Source organism: Chiloscyllium plagiosum, chromosome 15 (genome assembly GCF_004010195.1).
Source record: "Chiloscyllium plagiosum isolate BGI_BamShark_2017 chromosome 15, ASM401019v2, whole genome shotgun sequence".
Lineage (NCBI taxonomy): Eukaryota > Metazoa > Chordata > Chondrichthyes > Orectolobiformes > Hemiscylliidae > Chiloscyllium > Chiloscyllium plagiosum.
The window spans coordinates 22395008-22420557 of record NC_057724.1 but is presented as its reverse complement, the minus strand read 5'-3'; positions in this window follow the sequence as shown (position 1 = coordinate 22420557).

The window sequence follows — 25550 nt, the reverse complement described above, 5'->3', positions numbered from 1 at the left end:
TATACCTGTAGAAAGTTTTAGGGTTTTCCTTGATCCTATCTGCAAGAGACTCCTTATGTCTTCTCCTGGTTCTTCTTAGCTGTCACTTCAGATCTGTCCAGGCGGATATCTAATTCTTAAGCGCCATAACAGAACAGTCACGTCTCATCCTAATACTAGACGTGGACTATCAATAGAGATCCAGTCAGATCAAGAATCAAACTTCACATGCAAACTATTCAAGCGGGAATCGCACGGACCACTAGAGAGATGGCATCAAACACTGAAGACCATGTTAAGGGCTTATGTTCAAGATTATCCAGATGATTGGGATAAGGTAGTTCCGTTTGCACTTCTTGCGATCAAAGATGAACCGAATGAATTGATCAAATTCAGTCCATTTGAATTAATGTTTGCATATGAAGTAAGAGGACCATTAAAACCGATTAAGGAGAAATTACGAAGTCAAATTAAGAGACCATCCATTTGGACGAGGTGGAAAATTGTCAGGAATGATTAAATAGAGCTGGAGAGTTGGCGAAATGTATCACAGCATACAATGAAACAAAAAGCAGATAAGAAATCACAAGTGCGCAATTTTCCAATTGGGATAAGGTATTGGTGTAATTTTGAGCGTCACATTTCAATTGTGCCCATTCCCTGCAGTTTATTTTTATAACCTATGCATCCTAAATCTTGCCTAATCGCATCATAATTGGCTTTCCCCCAGCTATAATTTTCGCCCACGGTATGCACCCATCCCTTGCCATCGATGAAGCAAACATTAACGAATTTTGGCCACTGTCACCGAAGTGCTTACGTCCCTTCAAATCTAACACCTGGCCAGTTTCATTACCCAGTATCAAATGCAATGTGGCATCATCTATGATTGGTTTGTCGACATACTGTGTCAGGAAACCATCCTGCACACGTTGGACACAAACTGACACATCTAAAATACTCGCACTACAATTTTTCCAATCAAAATTTGGACAGCTCAACTCCCCCGTAACAAACACCCTGTTAATCTTGCTCCTATCTAGAATGATATTTGCTATCTTTTCCTCTACATCTCTGGAACTCTTCTGAGGCCTATAGAATACTTCCGACAGGGTGATCTATTCTTTCTTGTTTCTAACCTCAACCCGTACAACCAGAGTAAACAAGTCATCAAACGTCCTATCTGCCACCATAATACTGTCCTTCACTAACAATGCCACACCTTTGCCTCTCTTACTCTCTACTCTGTTCTTACTGAAGCATATACATCCCGGAACCAGAAGAAACCATTCCTGTGCCTGTCCTGTCCATGTCTCCAAAATGGCCGTTACATTGAATTTCCATTTACTAACTCATGCTGCAAGTTCCTCCACCTTGTTTTGGATGGCTTTGGCGTTGAAGCAGACACCCTTCAAACCACGTAAGTTTTCAATATCTCAGGAAGTGATTAATTTAAAAAAATCTTTCGTCATTGTAAGCTGACTTTCCTGTCGAAGTGCCAATTTCTAAAGTTTTCTTCTCTCTCTCTTTCCCTTTTCTTCGCAAGAGATTTCCTGTCCATTGTTTATTGCTATGCCGGAGTGATTCTATCCATTTCTTTTTGTTCTTTGAGAGTGATTCGTTCTTTTTCTCTCTCCTCTGCTTTTAAACGTAATTCCAAACGTTTTAGTACCTTTCCATGTTGATGGATGAGCAGAGCGATCTTGTACACAGATCTTTGAAAGTTGCCACCCAGGTAAATAGTGCGGTGAAGAAGGCATATGGCGTACTGGCTTTTATTGGTAGAGGAATTGAGTTCCGGAGTCCTGAGGTCATGTTGCAGTTGTATAAGACTCTGGTGTGGCTGCATCTGGAGTATTGTGTGCAGTTTTGGTCGCCATACTATAGGAAGGATGTGGAGGCACTGGAACGGGTGCAGAGGAGGTAAACCAGGATGTTGCCTGGTATGGTAGAAAGATCGTATGAGGAAAGGCTGAGGCACTTGGGGTTGTTTTCATTGGAGAAAAGAAGGTTTGGGGTGACTTGATAGAGGTGTACAAGATGATTGGGGGTTTAGATTGGGTTGACCATGAGAATCTTTTTCCACGTATGGAGTCAGCTATTACGAGGGGGCATAGCTTTAAATTAAGGGGTGGTAGGTATAGGACAGATGTTAGGGGTAGGTTCTTTACTCAGCGAGTTGTGAGTTCATGGAATGCCCTGCCAGTAGCAGTGGTGGACTCTCCCTCTTTATGGGCATTTAAACGGGCATTGGATAGGCATATGGAGGATAGTGGGCTAGTGTAGGTTATGTGGGCAACATAGAGGGCCAAAGGGCCTGTACTGCGCTGAATTTTTCTATGTTCTATGTTCTAACAGTAAAAACAAAAATCATACTTCATACAGAAAAGCAATTTGATCACAGACAATAAGAATAAGAAAACACAGTCAGTTCTGAAGAACAGCCATACTGGATTTGAAATATTAACTCTGTTTCTTTCTCCGTAGGTATAGCTGAATTTCACCAGTTTTCTTTATGTTTGTTTCACATTTCCAGCATCTGGAGTATTTTTTCTTTTATAAGAAAGCTCATGTAGCTGAATCTGATCAAAACACAGTTAAGTGTCACTCCTGGTGAAACTTCTCTTCATGAAGCTTACAACTCAAACTTGTCTCATTAACTATGTATGCAGTGCACACATCTTAAAAGGGCTCTTGTGATGTAATGTTAGTGTTCCTACCTCTAAGTCAGGAGCTTGAGTTCAAATGCCACCTACTCCAGAGGTGTCGAATAACATCTCTGAACAGTTGATCAGAAAACATATCTGTAAACCCTCTTTGTCTCTTTTCAAGGAAAAAAAAAGCATAATAAGTGGAGAAAGCCAAGACAGATGGTAGGGTGTCTGACATTTAGCTTCTTGCCCACTACATTCGGAAGACCTGGCCGTGACCCTGGCAGGCAAAACCCAGGACTGCTCCTGTGGGGAAGCCAAAGATCCATGTCTCAGGAACCAAATAAGTAGCATTGTCCATTGTTTGGGCTGCTCTCTTAATCATGGTAAATGCAGAATTAACATGCCTGAATGTCCAGCCCTTGTTTACTATGCATTCTCTCTTTTGTTTCCTGCACTTACCAGTGGGATCAGGATTGTATCAGCATTCAAAGGGCCAGCCTCATAAGACTTTCACTTCTACTCTTTTGAGGAAGACAGCACAGATATCACTGAGAAATAATTAGCAAGGTTTCCTCCAGCACTGTCCGCCAACTCAGAGACAGGCACTTTGGTGGGAATTTTAGCCAGATTAGAGTCATGAGAACTGCTGATCAAGCACATAACTGCCACAGAATTCCCAAAGACAGCCAGCCATCTATTCATTCCCAGGCAGGAGAGGACAAACATGGGAGTAGCAGGGGTTTGTTGGAAGGAAACTGACACAGATTGAGGGACCTTGGCTTCAAACCTTGGATTCCTGAAGAAGGGCTCATGCCCGAAACGTCGATTCTCCTGCTCCTTGGGTGCTGCCTGCCCTGCTGCGCTTTTCCAGCAACACATTTTCACTGAAGATCTCCAGCATCTGCAGTCCTCACTTTCTCCTAGAAGATTCAAACCTTGGTCACAAGGAGATAACATAATCTCAGTAGACACCCAGCCAGAAGAGGAACCACACAAGACCCTTGGAAGTCTCCTCAGATCGACCCTGCCTGCCACCCTATGGGATCTGAAGCTGAGGAGGGTGCACCAGCCTTTGAACATGACGTACTCAACAAGTCTGTACCCTCCAGACAAACACCCCAGGGGACTTCCCAAAATTCCAAAAACAATACAATAGACCGTAGTCTCCACTGTTCTGAAGAAAGGTCACAAAACCCGAAACGTTAACAGATACTGACAGACCTGCTGAGTTTCTCCAGTGATTTCTGTTTTTGTTTAGTCTGCCTTTAGGACAGCTTCCTTCACCTCAGCAGCAGACCCCAGGACTTCATCAAGATGCACTCGGAGTAAGTGTAAAAGGAAGACCATCTGAGAGCACATTGTTGGCACAGTGAAACTTAAATGTAAAAACAACACTTATGAGTAAATTTTTGCCTTTTACCATCAGGTATGACAGTAAATGCATGTAAATGCCTGAAGGCTATCCTTCATGCTACACAATACTTTATGGTCCAAGGCATGAATTGAACAGTTCCTACACCGTATGCATGTTTTGAGAACTTGAAAGGTGTTTGCAATTTTGGCAACTAGGGTGAATGTTTCCAGGCCTCAAGGCATGACTTATGCATCTAGTTATTACTGACATTGATTCCTGGTCCTTCATAATGTTATCAAGAATGCCTGGGGCAAGGATTTTGACTGCACACTTTTTATGTTAATATCTAAGACTCACGTAGCAATGTAGTGCTGTAGTGATGTTTTTCACCCATACTGTACGGATGTTTGTGTAATGCTGTTGCCTTTTGAAGGGCCTCACCTTCATTCACTCCTCACATTACCCCATCCAACCTGAGGTATATTGGGTTAAGATGCCTGGTAGAGTAATATAACATCCTCTCACTGAAGAGACAGCATTGCTAATCATCAATATCCACTCCTCCTGCATTACTCCTTCCCTTCAACACTCTACAACTTCCACACATTATATAATGAGTTACCATGCTTCACAAATGTCAGCATCAGTGCAACCTAGCATGCAGCCTCCAGTTGAGATCCTCAGTTTCCTGCAGCAGCAGTGGTCCTGAAGAAGGGCTCATGCCCGAAACATCGATTCTCCTTTTCCTTGGATGCTGTCTGACCTACTGCGCTTTTCCAGCAACACATTTTCAGCTCTGATCTCCAGCATCTGCAGTTCTAACTTTCTCCTAGATGACTTACTGCAACTCCCAGTATTGGTTGCACTAGACCCACAGGACTGAGTGTGCCCCATTCCCTTGACTGCAAAGATATGCAAGTCCTGACCATGATCACTCCAAATGGCAAATTGACTGTGCCCAACCCTGGATGGAACTGGAGGCTGCCTTTAACTTATTGTGCTGGGACTCCCTGACTGAAGGGTGTCTCCTTTGACTTGACCTAGGAGTACTTTCTTTAAAATTTGAGACATGGCCTTTCAGCCGGTGAACAGAAAAGTGTGTTTGTAATGTGTGCAGCAAGCACACAATGCAAGTGTGAAATTGATGTATTGTGGTGGTGGAGAGCAATGTGATGACATCCTTGACTGATTACTACTCTCAGCATCATCAGCTGACTGGCTTAGTGTCTACACCAAAAACCAAGACAGAAGAACTGTGAATCTTTAAGCCCTACTTAGGTGCTGGGTCCACTACTTTTCATCATTTATCTAAATGATTTGGATGTAAACATAGTTAGTAAGTTTGCAGATGACACCAAAATTGGAGGTGTAGTGGACAGCGAAGAAGGTTACCTCAGAGTACAACAGGATCTTGATCAGATGGGCCAGTGGGCTGAGGAGTGGCAGATGGAGTTTAATTTAGATAAATGCGAGGTGCTACATTTTGAAAAAGCAAATCAGAGTAGGGCTTATACACTTAATGGTGAGGCCCTGGGGAGTGTTGCTGAACAAAGAGACGTTAGAGTGCAGATTCATAGCTCCTTAAAAGTAGAGTCTCAGGTAGATAGGATAGTGAAGAAGACGTTTGGTATGTTCTCACCATAATCCACATTGTACGGGGCTGGGAAGATCCCACATATAAATTCACATAAATAACACCATTAAGATATAATGTGACACAGTGGACTGTGGTCCCTAGGACTGCTGCCTCACAGTCCTAGGGACCTGGGTTCAATTCTAGTTTGGGTAACTGTCTGTGTGGAGTTTGCACATTCTCCCCGTGTCTCCATGGGTTTCTTGTGGGTACTTCAGTTTCCTCCCACAGTCCAAAGATGTGCAGGTTAGATGAGTTGACTATGCTAAATTGCTTATAGTGTTCAGGGATGTGTAGGTTAGGTGCATTAGTCAGGGGAGATGGAGACGATTATGGTAGGGAAAAGGGTCTGGGTGGATTACTCTCCAGAGCGTTGGTGTGGATTTGTTGGGCCAAATGACCTGTTTCCACACTGTAAGGATTCTATAATAAACTAATTGAAATAAGTGGTTAAGAGAATCGCATGCATGATTTTCATTCCTGGTTAATTGCCATTTTGTTGTAAGGTGCTGATAGTTATGAATGCACTCGTTTGCACAATCATGTAAAGGCTCCAAGTAGGTAAGAGATGTAGAATGATTGCTATGGTGAATTGAGTGAGTTCATTTACATGCACTGGATCAGAACTCAGCAGGGGGTGATTCCATGGCTGATAAGCTCTTCTTCAATCCCCTTCCAGGCTCATCCCCAACCAGGCTTACTTCATCAGGAGAAGGAAGAGGGCTTTCCTCCCCAATTCCTGTCTCACCCTGACAACCTCCAAGCATCACTGAATCCTCGGGTCACACGGAGTCTTCCTTCCTGGATTGTTTGGTGTTATCTTCTGGTGGGTTCCTTGGTTGGACAGAATGTTCGGTGAAGACAGAGTCAGCAGCAGTAGCATATTGAACAGAAGCAATTATCTGTTCAGGCAGCAATAAATTAGGCTGGCAGGCCTTGAAATATGGCTCCAGCAGCTGCTGTGGTACCAATTGATTCAAACCTCACCGCCTGTGTTCCTGCCTTGAGCCTAGGATTCAACGCTGAAACTTTATTGCTGGAACAGCACAGCAGGTCAGGCAGCATCTAGGGAACAGAAGATTCGACGTTTCGGGCACATGCCCTTCCTCAGGATTCAACCCCCTGGCACGTTCCTTAATTGCCTGCCCACTGCAAGATGAGTTGCAACCTGCTGCTAAAAACAAATCTGCTTTCCCTGTAACTGCCATGACCTTTGCCCTCAGGACAAAATTCAGTCCAATCTCTCTTTGCAGTCAAAATCTAATATATGTCTTTGGCTCTGACAATTCAAATTTGTACATAAAGACCTGCCATAATTGACATCAATGCAGCTATATTTTGCTGTCTTAAGAATTTTAATCCTTGCTTAGTATACACTCACAACTGGGGATCATTAAAGTTAGAATAATAATAAATTCATTGAACAATGTGTGACTACTTCCTTCTGACAAACTCCCAACTAAGACTTCTGGCAAGTGAGTGGCAAGTGGTTCTAGGAACAATGTGTCGCAAAATGAGGCCTGTGTAGGTAGTCAATGTGTCATGCATGGTCAAATACAATGGATAGCTTTACTGTGCCACATAGCAAGAAATAAAATCAGTGAGGAAGAAAATTATGATATCACATAATGACTACAGGAAAATGGATGGACTGGTGAAAATAGATCCAATTTCAGAAAGGACTGAGCAGATCAAGAAAATAAATGCATATCTTGGTCCTGATTTTTTACATCAGAAATATATAAAATAGGAATTAAGTCTGCTTTAGATCTCCAAATCTGTCAAAATTAAGATTTCCATGGGGTTGACTTCATAAGTGGCATGACAACAGTTTCCCTGACCAATTAGGCATGGCAAGCATGCTCTTGACGCTTGGGAGTTAAAGGGTGCAGATTGCTATCAACCACCTTGGAACATCAGAAAACAGCAGAGGGATTTTACATTAAACAAAATGCCCCAAAAGTTATGAATTAAGGGCAGAAGAAAAATATTGAGAAAAGGGTGATAACAGACAAATAAGAGATACAAATGCGCTTTGTCTCCCGTTAAAACAGTTAAGAAATGTTCTTATTTAAACTAGATTTAAACCTCCAGTTACTGCTCTGAAATTTCATCCAGCCATAATTAAAATATAAATTATGGAAATCTTCAGATGTTTTAATTTCCTTACATTTATTTTAAATATAAAAGAATTTTGATGTTCTTGCTGAGTATTGCATTTAATTAATAGGTAGTAGTTATTAAATATTAATAAACTTGAGCACTTCAAAAATGCATTACCCTTTCAAAATCATAGTGGACATTAAATTAAACATAAACATAATTGGTATTTTAATTATCAACTAATCTTGTCTTGTCAAGTTCCAGATATATTATATTTAAGACTCCTATCTATGAATAAAACTTTAAATTGAAATACTTTTGTAGTTCATCTGCAGAGAAGGGTTATGCTATCTATACCAGTGAGCATACATGAAATAACAGCAATGATTTGTATTCATACACGCAGTCAGAGATAGCAGCCTGCTTTACAAAAGCATTGTCAACCAGAAATTTGATATTGTGCTGAATCTTACATTTTGCTTTGGCTAAATCTGACTTGTGTCAAGGTTTTGGAGACATTCTTGCTATGTGGCACAGTGAAGCTATCCATTGTATTTGACCACGCATGACACATTGACTACCTACACAGGCCTCATTTTGCGACACATTGTTCCTAGAACCACTTGCCACTCACTTGCCAGAAGGCCAGCATTCCTCATGCCTGTACCAATGTTAAAAGGTGGCTGTGAACCCAGACAACCAATGGCATTCCAAATGTGCCCTGTTTGGTCAAGGATGGATTTGGAAGCTGTTGGAAAAGAAGAAGATGCCACCATAATTGTCTGACAAGGACCTAGGCGATCTTGCCGAGGAGGTAATGCAAAGTGGATGGCCAGCAGAAGTGGCTGCACTTCCCAATCCTGATCCGAGGTCACCACTTGGATCAGTATCACCTTCAAGGCTGGAAGGAAAAGACTAGCAGTGCCATAAGAAGGCTAATCACCTTTTACACTTGGCCAGGGTAGGTGCCATCATCTTAGGTCTGCTACCTCACACACAGTTCATCCCTCATACAATACCCACCTTCCAATAAAGCTTGTGGTCTACCACTCTCACAATTATGTGCAACATCTTCCTTAAACTGCTTTCACATGTGAAGAGACATTCCTGCATTCCTTACTGTCTCAGAAACTTTACCACCTTTCCATCACCTGCACCAATACTAACAGCCATGCCACTCACTGTGACCTCACTCAATCCTCCTCTTTCAATAATGACATGAGTACACAACCCATAAAGAGCAGAATGAACCTGTAAAGCTTTAGGGCCTATTATTAGATTCTCCAGCCTCTGCAAGGAGGTACTCCTCCAGTAAACTCCATTGGCTTTGTACCTCCTCACGTCCCTGCTAATCTGTCTACATGTGCCTGTACCTGCCCATCTTTCCCTGCTAAATCCTCTGGCATATGATGTGACCATGCCAAGTATGATCATACACTGTCCCAGTGTTGAAACTAGGGTGTTCTTAACAATGGATGAACACCCCTCCCGCATGACTTCCTTCCCTTCCCTTCCCTTCCCTTCCCTTACCTTACCTTACCTTGCCTTCCCTTGCCTTCCCTTCCATGCTTTACCATACCACAACCCCTGCAGATACTGTTACCCCCTCCTCAATAGTCATCCCCCTTGCCTTGAATCTGAACCTCCCAATTCTAAACAATAGGTTGTCAAATCTTCCTCCTGCAGCCGCTGTCCAGCTGTCACCACTCCCCAACCCCCATCCCTCTTTCTATTTTGTTTCTGTGAATGAAACTGACCACAACATATCAGCTTAAACAACCAAGCCAGACAGCTCTGGATGGGAAGAGGCCAGACTCCAGATTGATGGATGTACATCTCTCCCACTATGTTACCTCAACCCCTTCCCTCGACTAGTTGATATGGAGCCATAGGATAGATCATGACCCAATCCATGCAGAGGCATGGACCCCCAATTGAAAACACTCTGACCGGATGCTTGACTGGCTAATGCCTTGGACTAGTATAAGAAGTTGCCCTTGACTTACTATTCCCGGACTCCCTGTTTGATGGGTGTCCCCATGGACTTCGCTGAGGTCTACTCCTCAAAGAATTTGAGACACGGTGGTTTGCTTGATGCACATGCAGTGTGTCCACCATATAAACCATTGGTACATGGTGCAAGTGTGACATGGATGCCACATCTTGTGACAGCAAGACATATGTCCCTTGACTGAGGATTGCTGAACAGCATGTTGAGTTGCCTAGTTGTGTGACTGTACCAAAAAAGAGGTGAGGCGTAGATGGTGTGAGCATACTGGTTGATGTTAAGTAAACAAATGCTGAGGGAATAAGCAGCCTTGAGATGTCGACTGGTCCATTCTACAGGTGGGGTGCATGTTCCTGTGCAGTAGAAGTGTTCCTACTGCAGCCTTTCAGTATCAGTTTCTGGTTGTGCCCTACAATGCAACTCAATCCTATTCAGCCTCTCCTTATAGCTCAAACCCTCCAACTCTGAACATCCATATAAATCTTTTCTGAAACCTTTCAAGTTTCACAACATCCTTCCTCTAGGAGAGAGACCAGAATTGCACGCAGTATTCCAAAAGGCCAAACCAAAGTCCTATACAGCCACAACATGATCTCCCAACTCCTTTATGCAATGCTCTGACCATTAAAGGCAACTCATATTCTAGTTACATTCCATTGTATAATAACAAGCACAATATTTTTAAAGATTCAAACGATTCCCTAGGCATTGGATAACTGAAATAAAAGACCAAGTCACCCTTTATTTACATGTGGCGAGTCCTTGACACAGACTCAACTTCCTCAGAGCCAGCTCTCAGAGTGAACAGAACCTCTGTCTATAGCTGTCAGCAGGGCTCCCTGACTGGACCATGTTAACTCATTATGTGACATTCACCTGGCTGACCTCACTACAATCACTAGAATAACAATTTTCACAAAGTATTACAAAAGTTATGGGATGGCACTTCTAAGATATTGATGGCTATCATTAGGAGTTAATGAACACTGGATAGGTCCTATTGGATTGGAAACATGCTCTGAATTCAAACAAGGTGACCACAGATCCACTTATTGTGCAATAAAATAAGGAAACCTATTTTTTTTAATGAGGAGGAAAATTGAGCTTTATAGTTGAGAGGAATGTGCTTGTGTTTCTTCACAATAACATTGCAGTGTAGAAGGGGACCACACATGCCAGCAGAAAAACAGAAACCTACCCTTATGCCACTTTCCAGCACCTGACCCACAGCCTTGTAAGATATGGCACCTCAAGTGCATATTTAAGTGGCTTTTACAATGCCATTAGCATTCCTATCTATACTGCCTGAACAGGCAGGACTCTCTCACACTGTTTGAAATGAAAAAAAATTAAAATTTCTTTACTCCTTCCACTAATCATCTATATCCATGCATCGTGGTTATGGGATTATTTGCTCAAAGTTACAGATTCATTCTACCCACTATAAATTTACCCTTTATAATACTTGTCTCTGTGAAATCTACTAATGGCCTTCTCTATTCTAAAGAACCCCAATACATCTCCTCTGTAGACTATCCAATGTGATATTCATTCTATAATGAGGCAACCAGAGCTGCACATAATACTCTAATTGTGTTCTAGCATGATTGCCCTGCTTTTGTATTCCTATTGCAATCATTAAAGGAAATATTCCTTGTGCCTTCATTACCACCGTATATACCTGCGTTATAAAATACCTGGTGAATTCTCACATCATCACTTAGTTAGTATTCTTCATTAGATTAGATTAGATTACTTACAGTGTGGAAACAGGCTCTTCGGCCCAACAAGTCCACACCGACCCGCCGAAGCGCAACCCACCCATACATTTACCCCTTTAACCTAACACTATGGGCAATTTAGCATGGCCAATTCACCTGACCCGCACATCTTTGGACTGTGGGAGGAAACCGGAGCACCCGGAGGAAACCCACGCAGACACGGGGAGAATGTGCAAACTCCACACAGTCAGTCGCCTGAGGCGGGAATTGAACCCAGGTCTCTGGCGCTGTGAGGCAGCAGTGCTAACCACTGTGCCACCGTGCACCGTGCCGTTCATTGTTCCAGTGATAAAAGTTACAACCACTTAATTATCTTTAAGGAGTAGTTACTGCTGTAATGCAGGCACCTAATAGTACAAAAATAATTTAACCAAAACTAATCACACAAAAAATGGTACATCAAATGTAATGGTATTTTTTGAGGAAGTAACAGTATAATTCCAAATTGGAGGAAAGTATACAATGGGTTATCTTCAAATCTCTTAGAAAGCCAAGATTTCTTTTCAGACACTACTCCATAAGCTCAAAATAATGGGAATTAAAGGGACAACACGGATGTGAGTTACTAACCATTTTCTAAGTAAATGATACACCAATTGCAATCTTAAATGAATGGTATCAAGTTTATGATACACAGAAAACAATGGCAATCAATTCGTTTTTGAATATTTCACACCGCTTTTCTCTCTCTCTCTGATACTCAAATTCAAACTGATGCTTTTCAGTCTAATTCAGTCTTAAATCTGTTTAAAACATTTGAGTTTGTTTTACTCATAGACACCTGCTACCATCATGTTATATCTCTGGCTCACAGAAGATTAAAGTAATCATACCTGTAGACATAAAATGCTAGAGCATCATTGAATGCATTTTTATTATACCTCTCCATGTGGCTAGCAAACTGATACATTTGCCTGAATCTTACACTTTTATTGGCCAAGTGTAAGTTGTGTTGTGTTTTGTTGGAGGGGTTCTCACTGCAAGGCTCAGTGAGATTTCTCACCTCATCTGACCAAATGTGCCTCATTAACTAGCTACCCTGCCACTATGGTGTCCGTCACATCCAATTCAACTGCATCTCATTGCGTGCCTTCCCCAGAACAACTTACCACTCTTGCACATTCTCCCTATGTCTGCGTGGATTTCCTCCGGGTGCTCTGGTTTCCTCCCACAGTCCAGAGATGTGTTTAGGTTAGGTGGATTGGCCATGCTACATTGATCATAGTGTCCAGGGTTGTGTAAGTTAGGTGGATTGGCCATGGGAAATGCAGGGTTACACGGGCAGGGTAGGGGGTGTGTCTGGGTGGGATGCTCTTTGCACAGTGTGTGGACGTGTTGGGCCAAATGGCCTGTTTCCACACTGGGCGGATTTTATGATCTGATATCCCACTGAAAGACTGACATCCCTTGCCCCTTTGAGTTCTTTAAAAGAATATCGTGCACATGGACAAGCACTATCAGTTTTCTGCCATTTTCTCCAGACATGGGAGACAGGGGAAAATTGGCATCCTGCCTTCCTGCTAGGGACCTATTGAGCCTGTTGGATGGGGTTGTGCAACTGCAGAACTTTCTCTTCCCGCAGTGGAAACCATGGCATTGGAATATGCCAGCCTGGGGTCTGGCCTCGACTGTCACCGCAGTTAAAGGAGTCTTAGCCATTTAGAAGAATCTCAGCACTGTAGTACTTCTCCATTCTGCTTGCTGCTGTGCCATAACCTTCTCTCTGATACAACATACCCATTCTATCTTTGTCACTACAGCCCACCATGAAAGACAGTACTCCACCATTCTCACCAATGTTTGCAATACCTTCCCTCATACCACATCATCCCCACTGACTGTTTGATAACAATGCATGTCTTCTGTGCCACCTACTCACTCATTCACCATATCCTTCCATCTGCACTGAAACCAATAACTGTGACACCTACTTTCATCTCCCAAAATCTCTCTCTCTCTCTCTCTCTCTCTCTCTCTCTCATTCCAGTAGGGAAACAATTCCCAATAGGGCATAAAAAGTCAAAATGGGTGGTGGGCCACTTAATGATCAGTTCCTCTATCTTTACATGCACAGCATCCAGAGCCTGATGAGTCTGAGTGGCTGACTGATCACATCTAAATCCCTAAGCTAATCAATACGGTATTCTTGATTAGTTGTTCTCTTAATTTGAGTGAGGCTTTCAGACAACCATGACAAGCCTCTTGCTGATGTGTCTATTCATAATGACAAGACAACACAGAAATATTATGAGGCTGGTTTCTCAGATTGAGGGGCTAAGATAAACAAAGGAGCAGGAGAATTGACATTTTGGGCATAAGCCCTTCTTCATGGGTGCCTGGTGATGTGAGGCAGCAGGGCTAACCACTGGCCCTGACAGGTTTCCTGAAGAAGGGCTCATTCTCGAAACGTCGATTCTCCTGATCCTTTGATGCTGCCTGACCTGCTGCATTTTTCCAGTAACACATTTTTCAGCTCTGATCTCCAGCATCTGCAGTCCTCACTTTCTCCTAAGATAAACAAAGGCAAGACAAGGCATGGATGCAGTGAGCAGCCAAACAGGCTCAGAGTCATAGAATATAGTGCAGCACTGAGTGAAGAAGCATCCCATGGCTGTGGATATGTGGTGTGTGTGAGACCAGTGCCTGTGGAGTCTTCCCTGAAGGTGTCAGTGCCTGGGGTCCATGGACAACAACATGGGTGGCAACTTTGAATGGGCATAATGGGCCAGTGGTTAGCCCTGCTGCCTCACATCACCAGGCACCCATGATTGATTCTACCTTTGGGTATTTGTCTGTGTGCAGTTTGTATATTCTACTGGTGTCTGCAAGGTTTCCTCAGCTGCTCCGGTTTCCTCCCACAATCCAACGTTGTGCAGATTAGGTGGATTGACCATGGGATATGCAGAGTTATAGGGATAGGGCAAGGGTGTAGGTCTCGATGGGATGCTGTGCAGAGGGTTGGTGTGGACTTGATGGGCTAAATGGCCCACTTTCTCACTGTAGGAATTCTATGACTTCGAGTCATACAGCACGGAAACAGACCCTTCGGTCCAACCAGTCCATGCCGCACATAATCCCAAACTAAACTAGTCCTACTTGCCTGCTCCTGGCCCATATCCCTCTAAACCTTTCCTATTCTTGTATCCATCTAAATGTCTTTTAAACGTTTCAATTGTACCCACATCCACCACTTTCTCAGGGAGTTTATTCCACGCGTGAACCATCCTCTGTGTAAAATATTTGCCTCTTTATCTTTTTTAAATCTTTCTTGTCTCCCCTTAAAGATATGCCCCTAACCATGAAGTCCCCTATCCAAGAGAAACGATAACTACCATTAACTCTACCTATACATTTCATTATTTTATAAACTTCCATGAGATCGTCTCTCAACCTCCTACGCTCCAGTGAAAAAAGTTCCAGTTTATCCAGCCTTTCTTTATAGCTCACCCCAACATCCCAGTTCTATAAAATGGAGGTTCTTTGGAGTCAACAAATTCCTGCTTTAATTTCCATGTGGGGATTTTTTGTTGTCGAGTTTGTTTGCTGCATTTTGTAAGATGGGAGGTTGATTATTAATGAGGCAAGTTGAACAATTTAAGGATATTTAACATGAGTAACATAATGCATGTTAACAAGCTCAATGATTTGGCGATGTGCTTAATGGTTATGAATCTGGCTTATACATATTTAATGATTTGAAGTCTGGAGGGTACTATTTACCTTTGTTGCCCAAAACAATAATGGTCATGCTAATAAACTGGCTTCAACATTTCCTTCAGAGCAAAGCTTCACAGATCATTGTGGAATGGAAATTAACGTTTGAAAGTTACAACTTCCTGTTGAATTTCTTGTGTTGCTGTTTGATATTGAAGTGTTAAGACCTTCCTGTTCATGGCGATTTGCGCTGAAATTCTACACATGGCAATGTAAAAAGAAAACACGCTCAGTCTCACATGCTCCATGACCATCTAATCTTCCACTGTCTATAAACATACCCATACGTGCACAGGCTGGAAGGTACCAAGATAGGTTGCTGGAGATATTAAAGATAAAATCAACCTAGGTCTGGAAATCACAATGAATTCATTGCCAAAATGAAGTAGCACCATGCAGCATTTGTGTATTTAATTCATCCAATTGCAATCCCTTAGTAATTTTAACAGATCCTTAGAGAAGACCAATGAACTTCATGTTAATATGTGCAGCATTTAGATGTTATTATCAAATAGAATTATTTCAGAGTTCTGATTCTTTGGTATGTCTAACAAACATGTTCCTATGTAATGCTGTTGAATCTAATTTAGTGCGAAAATATCAGTTTTTGCAAGATCAGAAATTTACAATTCTTTTGAGAGGGTTTGTACAAGTGACAAAAAAAAAGTGATCTCAATATCAGTCCATCTTAAAAGAATAAAAGGTGATCACTATTGCCAACTGGTAAGTTACAGAAGCCACATCTTTCACCAACAACATGATGCTAAAACATTTCCACGCTGTATAATTTGGAAGAGCTTTATACAAATATTTATGTACTGCACCCCATCTATAATTAGAGTGATTAACATATTTCCACCAACTCAGTAATTATGGATAAGACGTTGATCCTATAAACATTTTGTTAATATCCATATTTTTAGCATCATGTTATCTCAAGATGTTGTCTATGTATTTCTTTGAAACACCATAACAACTTTCAGAGTAGATGTTTCAGGGTTAAAGCACCAGAAAGCCTTTGACTTCAACTTGATCCATGTTAAAATTCCTCAGAGGACAAACGTATTTCATATTTTGTACGTCAGATAAGGATATGTTTTCCAGTTGCCACCAGGCATTTCAGGCAACTATTAGGCTCTGCAGAAGCTTTAGTTCCACACTTACCCATACAAGTATGGGGGTTGCACAGTGGTTAGCACTGCTGCCTCACAGCGCTGGAGACCTGGGTTCAATTCCCACCTCAGGTGACTGACTGTGTAGAGTTTGCATGTTCTCCCCGTGTCTGCGTGGGTTTCCTCCCACAGTTCAAACCTGTGCAGGTTAGGTGAATTGGCCATGCTAAATTGCCCATAGTGTTAGGGGTAGGGGAATGGGTCTGGGTGGGTTGCGGGTCGGTGTGGACTTGTTGGGCCGAAGGGCTGTTTCCACACTGTAAGTAATCTTAAAAAAAAGTATCAAACATCATTAACATTTTGAAAGGCTTGCTATTGACAAGATATTGTTTGATCTTCAAAGGGAGACAGAAAGACATTTTAAAACCCACAGTCTTGCTATCTTTAGCTTCATAACAGCCTGGTAGCTACATGTACCAGTAATAACTGCATGAGGAACTATTCACATCTAATAACTGCAGACATTACTGCAGGGATCTTTTATCATTAGTGTATTTCTCTAAAATGCTACTGTTTTGGCTTGAGTATCATTACAGTTAAAATGTAATCATTGTGTGTGTTAATTAATGTCTTCTTAGGAGATACAATGTGGTGGAAACCCCACACATTCGACAGGAAGTATTTTACTATAATTCAGTGTTAAAGGTTAAACAGACATATGTAAATCCATTTGTAGAGGGGATCAAAAACAAAGAGTGGGAATTAAACCAGAGGATATGCATCTCACTGCCTCTCTGGTGGCAGCCCTGAATCACCTTTCTTTGGGATGGCCGGTTGTATCAGATAGTTTTAGGAAGTTCCAAATCCTGGTCCAATTATTCATTTAAATATGGCAAATTGGCCACTAATTTCAGAGAGAGCATTTCCTTCCTCCCCTGCTAGACTTTAAAACCTAGTCTTTCAAGCCCATCACCCCCTTCCTAAAATTCTTGAACCCAACTCAATCAATTTTCTTGCGTCTGAGACTCCACTGGGTCTTCATCTTTTGACAAGGGAATGGGCTGCAGTCCCAGAAGTATCCATTACAAAGCTCTGAGCACTGCCACACCTGCTGAAATTGCAGGCTAAACAAATCGGCCTGAAACCCCAGATCATAGGACTTCCTTGCCCTGAAAGGTGGAATGTTTGCACTAATTTAATCTACCCACAACAAATAATGGATGTAAGGAAGACTTCTCAATAATCTATCGGCTGGTTGCCAACTTTCCTTTTGGCAGGAGTCCTGAGAGCAGTCGACTTCACCCTCACCTCTGTTAAATTCTACCATATTCTTCTCTTTTACTTGTTTATGGAATATGAAATTGTTGGCAAGGTCAGCATTTATTACCTGTTCCTGAATCGCCGAGGAGAAAGTGATGGTGAGTAATGACTGTTGATCGTTGCTGAGAATGGACTGATAGGGTATAATTAACTGGATTAGATTTGTTCTGTGTTTTGAGGAAAGGGCACAGCTGGGCAATGTTCCACTTTTCTGGCTGGATGCCAGTGTTGTCACTGCACCAGAAAACTTTACAAAGACATGATGAGTTCTGAGCACATAGTCAGGGACCATAGATTTTTCTGTACCCAGTGATTTTAGTTGTTTCTTGAAATGAACATTAGCATCATATTGATTTTTCTGTTGGTCGTTTTAGCTTTCCCAATAAGGACAATTCAATTCTCAGGATATATATAATTTACATGGTATACAACTTGGAATCAGTATTGTTTGAATCTGTTCAGTAAATTATATCTATACAACACTGACACATGTAAAGGTCATGAATTTTTATTGAATATCAAGTGGAATGAGATTGGTGTATTTAAACATTAATATAAAATACACATTTTTCCAGTGTTAATGTCTATTAGGATTCAAATTTTGAGTGTCAAAATTTGAACCTATCTTTTCCTTTCCTTCCCTATTGAGCTGTAGCGTATTTCAACATTTCTGTTTACATTTCAGATAAGATGGTGTTTCTTATAATTTCAATCAGCTAGTGATGTAATCAATTTGTTGTTAAGTAGGAATAAATTACCTGGCAATGTGAATAGCTCGCTGGTGAACTCAGTGTCAATTATAAGCATTGATTGGTTGCAATTGGTTTAACAGTCAATTTTTGCACTGAAAGCAGCATTGATTTCAAAATGGATCCGCTAATATTGAGATCAGTTGAAAACAAAATCATTGGGGCGGCACAGTGGCTCAGTGATTAGCATTGCTGCCTCACAGCACCAGAGACCTGGGTTCCTCTTGCAGACTGGTATAAAAGTTGAAGTCACATGGTATCAGGGGTGAACTGGCATGATGAATACAAACTGGCTTAGTCATAGGAGACAGAGGATGGAAGGACGCTTTTCAGAGTAGAGTGTTGTGACTAGTGGGGTTCCACAGGGATCAGTGCTGGGACCTCTGCTGCTCGTAATGTACACAAATGATTTGGAGGAAAATATAGCTGGTCTAATTAGTATATTTGTGGATGACACAAAAATTGATGGAGCTGTAGATAGTGAGGAGGATTATCAGAGGATACAGCAGGATAAAGATCAGTTGAAGGCATGGGCAGAAAAATAACAGATGGAGTTTAATCCAGACAAATGTGAGGTGATACATTTTGGAAGGTGAAGGACAGGTGGAAATTATACGGTGAATGACAGAACCCTTCAGAGCATTGATATGCAGAGGGATCTGGGTGTACAGGTCTACAGGTCACTAAGGGTGGCAAAGCAGGTAAATAAGGTACTAAAAAAGGCGTATGGCATGCTTGCCTTCATTGGAAGAGGCATTGAGTATAAGGCTAGACAAGTTATGCTTTGTAGAACTTCAGTTAGGCCACATTTGGAATATTGCTTACAGTTCTAGTCACCACACTACCAGAAAGATGGGCATGCTTTGGAGAGGGTATAGAAAAGTATTACCAGGCTGTTGCCAGGTATAGAAGATTTTAGCTCTGAAGAAAGGTTGGATAGACTGGGATTGTCTTCACTGGAACACAGGAGGTTAAGGGGCAACCTCATAGAAATTTATAAAATTGTGAATGGCATGGATAGAGTGGAAAGTATAAGCTTTTTTTCTCCCAAGGTGGAGGGGTCAAATATTAGGGGACACAGGTTCAAGGTGAAGGGAAAAGTTTAAAAGATATGTGGAAGGTAGGTTTTTCACACAAAAGGTGGTGTATGCTGGAATGCTCTGCTAGAGGAAGTAGTGGAAGCAGATACTATAGCAGTAGTCAAGAAACACCTGGATGAATATATGAATACTAAGGGAATAGAGGGAAACGGATTCTGTAAGTGAAGACAGTTTTAGTATGGAAGGGCAAAATGTGTTGACACAGACTTGGAGGACCGATAAGGCCTGTTCCTGTGGTGTATTGTTTTTTGTTCATTGTTCTTTGTTTGATTCCACCCTGAGGTGACTGTCCTTAAGTACACTTTGTAGGCAAAGACATCCCAACAAACCATACACAGACTGTGCTGTAGGCAGCAGGGTGGCACAGTGGTTGGCACTGCTGTCTCAGACAGCCAGTAACCTAGGTTCAGCTCCAGCCTTAGGCAGCTGTCTGTGTGGAGTTTTCACATTCTCCCTGTGCCTATATTGGTTTCCTCCCAAAGTCCAAAGACTGTGCAGGCTATGTGGATTAGCCATGGGAAATGCAGGGTTGTAGGGGGAGAATAGGATGCTCTTTAGAGGGTTACTGTGGACGCAATGGACCAAATGGCCTGCTTCCACACAGTAGGGATTCTTTGATTGTTGAGCAGTATTACATTTTTAATGTGACAATTTTAAAAATATAACATACAAAACCTGTACTTTACTGACAACTTTGCATTAATGTGATACTTTTCAATCCACGTCAAAGTAGATAGTAGCATGAATCTGGATGGGTCCCAATTAACTCTGGAATAATATCAACCTGACACAAGACAATTTAAGGTGATTATTTTGGTGGGGGAGGTGCAGCTATCTTTTGACTTTTTTAAAGTAGTTTGCTTTTAAAATGCATTTTAGTGTAACAGACATGACACATGACATTTTATTGATGGTCTCAGGTTGCACATTTCACAAAACATTTTAACAATTGCTTCTGATTTCAAACACCCATAGATTCATAGAGATGTACAGCACAGAAAAGACCCTTTGGTCCAACTCGTCCATGCCGACCAGATATTCCACCCTAATCTAATCCCAATTGCAGCACTTGGCCCATATCCCTCTAAACCATTCCTATTCATATACCCATCCAGATGCCTTTTAAATGTTGCAACTGTACCAGCCTCCACCACTTCCTCATTCCATACATGTACCACCCAATGTGTGAAATTATTGCCCTGAGGTTCCTTTTGTATCTTTTTCCTCTCATTCTAAACCCATGCCCTCCCCCACCACAGGGAAAAAACTTTGGTTATCTGCACAATCCATGTCCTTCATGATTTTCTAAATATCTATAAGGTCACTCCTCAGCCTCCGATGTTCCAGGGAAAACAGCCCCAGCCTATTCAATCTCTCATTGCTCAAATCCTCCAATCCTGGCAACATCCTTGTAAATCTTTTCTGAACCCTTTCGCCTTTCACAACATCCTTCCAGTAGGAAAGAGACCAGAATTGCACGCACTATTCCAAAAGTGGCCTAACCAACATCCTGTACAGTTGCAACAAGACCTTCCAACTCCTATAGTCAGTAGTCTGACCAATAAAGGAAAGCATACCAAATGCCTTCTTCACTACTTTTATCTAATGGAATATTGTTTTAACACTGACATTTTAATTAGAGGGGAGCAAGCCAAAACCGCATAAATAGTCATTTTTTTCAAGGTGTGATCTTTGGGGTTTCAACAGTAGACTACAATTGCCTGCATTATAACAATTATAATCTCATTAGGAACACATAAATCCAGTAGAGAAAATAATAATATACAAAAGATTATAACTTTTTTTAATTGAGGAAACATTTAGAGGAGGGAAGAGTGAGAAATAAAGAAGTAATACATTGCTGCGTTGTCATTTTAATAACCTGCCTCCAAATTTTTGTTGTATTTACTGAATGTTCACAATGGACTGTAAATTTCAGAAACTTCAAACAAACAACCAAAATGATGCATTAAATGAGCTTAATGAATTTGTAATTTGAAAATATGGGCTTCACTGGCTTGATTGGCATTTATTGTCCATCTTTAATTGACCTGGAGAAGATGGTGGTGAGCTGTCTTTTTGAACTGCTGCAGTTCATTTGTTATAGGTACATCAAGAGTGCTCTTAAGGAAGGCGTTCCAGGATTTTAGCCCAGTAACACGAAAGGAACAGCATGTCGTGATGGAGTATGGCTTGGAAGGAAAATAAATATTGGTGTTCCCGTGCATCTGCTGCCCTTGCCTTTTGAGATGCAGTCATCGAAGGCTTGGAAGGTGTTGTCTTAAGAAGTCTTCGTCTATTTCTGCACTGCATATTGTGCACACTACCTACTGCTATGCATTGATGGTGGAGGAAGTGAATGTTTGAAGATATCCTGCCAATCAACTTCACACAGTTTCTCACATTATATTTCATCTGTCAAGATTTTCCACTCACTTAACCTGTCTATGTCTCTGTGTAATCTATTTGTGTCATCCTCAGCATTATTTTCCCACCTATTTGATGTCATCTGCAACTTTGTCTTTCTTCTTCCAAATTATTAACATATATTGTAACTAATTGTAGCCCCAGCCACATCCTGTAATACCATCCCTTATCCCAGCTCAATTGTTTCTTGATATTGCATGAAGTGAATCAAATTAGCATCTGTGATGGTGGAGATCTTTGGAGGAAGCTGTGAGTTTGGCTGAAGTTGTTACAAATGCTGCAGCGTTATCTTTTGCACTGATGTTCTGGTTCCTGCAATATTAAAAATGGAGATTTTCCTCCTCCAATGTATTCTTTAACTGTCCACTGCCATTCCTGATTAAATATGGTAGCACTGCTGATATTTTATCTGATTCATTGAATTTGAGGTCACCTAGTCTTGTCTATGATTTGTTGCTTGTACCATCTGGCATTTAAGCAGTCCTGTGTTGTAGCTTCATCAAGTTGACACCTCATTTTTAGTTATGCTTGGTGATGTTCCTGGCATTCTGTCTTGCACTCTTCAGTGAAGCAGGGTCAATCCTCTGGCTTGCTGGTAATTGTGGACTGGTCAATATATTAGTCTATGAGCTTTCAGATTGTGTTTGAGTACAGTTTCGCTATCGCTGATGGCCCACAAACTTCATGGATGCCCTGTCTTAATTTTCTAAATCTGTTTGAGGTTTATCCTAACTTAGCATTGTGGCAGTGCCACACTTAGCTGAACATTATGGAGGTTATTTATAAAGTGAAGACAGAACTTTGTCTCCATAAAGACTGATCTCTGCGACCAATATTGTCATGGACAATTGCATCCAGGCATCCAGATTGGTAAAGATGAGGTCTGTTTGTTTCACCCTCTGGTTGGATCATTCACTATCAGCTGAAGGCCAAATTTTATCTAATTCAAGTTCCATTCCTAGGCCAAAAGATGGAAGAATGAACCAGTGCCTTCATAAAAGCTTTTCAGTGATGAATACCAGTGTGAGATGTGAAACATCCCAAAGGGATCTTTTTCCCCCTCTATTTTATCTAATTCAAGTTCCATTCCTAGGCCAAAAGATGGAAGAATGAACCAGTGCCTTCAGAAAAGCTTTTCAGTGATGAATACCAGTGTGAGATGTGAAACATCCCAAAGGAATCTTTTTCCCCCTCTATTTATAAGGATGACTTTTGTCTGATAGTTGGCATATTCTCTAAAGGGTTGTGATCAAAAACCTTTCCAAATATTTCCAAATAAGCCTGTTCTCAGTCTGTAGAAGAGTAGACAAAGAAACTTTAGGCCTATCTTGAAGTGATGTTTAAATTTTCAACATAAATATGAATGTAATTCAATATCCATGACTGATACTCTAGCCCAATTTTTGTGATGCTAGAGGCTACATTTATTATTCTACTAGCAATCACACAATAATTGATGAGCTAATTAGTCCTAATTTACATATACAAAATAGGTTAAGTAGAGAGTAATCATGTCTCGATAAAGCAAACCCCACAAGCCCTCTCTTTGAAACTATATTTGTGATGCTTTGGGGGATAGCTTATTAATGACCTATGCTAATTAAACTAATTACAAATAATGAATAGCTAACGAGTAATAGGGCTCTAAAATGACAGGAGATGGCCTATCTTACAATTCTTATATAATGGCTTGGAAAGTTTCAGTTATTGTGAAGTGTGCTACTTTAATGGTGACGTTGAATTGTGAATCAATCCACATATACAATTTTGAAAATACAATTTAATAGCTTGTTGAACAAAGGGGAAAAATGGCATTTATAATAATTAGGACAGGTTATAGAAAACTAGAATATTCCTGACTGATGTATTTCCTGTCACTATTTACAAACGTAAAGAGAAGATATTGATGAGGCATCACATTTTAGGAGAAGTATCAGCCTTTCAGCATCAAGCCTGTTAATTCCTCTTATGTGTTTACATATGTGTCTTCAACAATCTCTACACATCTGTAGCAAAACATCTCTACTTTAATATTCTATCCCCCTGCAATAAAGGACAACTTTCCATTTGCCTTCCTAATCAATTGTTGTACTGGCACACTACCTTCATGTGAATCCTATGCTGGAACACTCAGGTCTTTCTGTATCCCAGAATTTTGCAATCTAACTGCTTTTCTAATTTTCCTGCCAAAGTGGGCAAGTGCACAAACTCAAATGGAAGAGAGTGAGTAATGTGAAAATACTGGTCTATGGAGAGGGACAGTGAGGAATGAATAAGGATAATAAGGAAATGGCAGGTGACTGAATAAATATTTGACTGCTATCTTCACTATAGAGGATACAAAGAAAAATATTCTAGGATTATTATCACGATTCAGGAGAGAGAAGGAAAAGAGATATTTGGTGGCATTGTGATCATGAGGGAAGTGGCACAAAGCAAACTAAAGGAGATGAGAGCTGACAAGTCTTTGGGTCCAGAACAATTCCATCCTAGGATCACAATAGAGGTGGCTAACCAATTCCAATTAATTTGCTAAATATGATTTTCCCTTTGACAAAACCATACTGACTCTTCATGATTACCTTGAGACTTTCTAAGGGGGTGGCTTTAACAATCAATTCTAATACATTCTCCACAACAAATAGCAAGCTAACTGACATTTCATTTCCTGCTTTTAGCCTTCCTCCTTTTGTGAATAGAGGGATTACATTTATTACTTTGATGCATTGGTGAGGAGAATGTGAGCACTGGAGATGCTGGAGATCAGAGTTGAGAGTGTGGTGCTGGAAAAGCACAGCACGTCTGGCAGCATCCGAGCAGCAGGGGAATTGACATTTCAGGCATAAGCTCTTCATCCCAATGAGGGCCTTATGCCCAAAATGTCGATTCTTCTGCTCCTCGGATGCTGCCTGACCTGCCGTGCTTTTCCAGCACCACACTCTCAACTTTGATGCATTGATGGCAATTTTCCAACATTCACTTGATTGAGAAAAGCTTCTGTCAAACTGGTTCCATGGCTGCTGAGACAGCACCTTCCAATTCCATGACCGCTTCTATCTAAAAGGTCAATGGCAGTAGAGTCATGAAAACACCACCATTTGTAAGCTCCCCCAAGCCACTCATAATTCTGTCTTGGAAATATATCAGCATTCCTTCAATGATGCTGAATTCAGTTTATCTAGCTCTGTTGCCAAGGCCTCAGAACTGTCCTAATCAAAGTTTCGAACATTAATGTTGATCCCTTCTTCTTTACCTTGAACTGAGTGCAAAATATTATGATCATGGCCACCCATTTATCTTAACTCATACTGTTTCATTGGTCTCTGGTTGGCTCTAGAATATGCTACTTGAAAAAAAATCCATGAACTTGTTCTTCAGACTACTTTTTTGCCAATCTGATTATCCAACCTATCTCCAGATTCAAATCACACATAATTATCACCATGTCTTTCTCTTAGATCCCCATTATTTCCTCCTCAAAACCCCATCCTATAGAACAGTTGCTTCCACAAGTGACATCCTACCTTCACTATGTCTCATGTCTACCCAGACCAATTCAACATCCTTATCTCCAAAGGTAAGATTATCTCTCCACATTGTACTAATGCCATCCTGA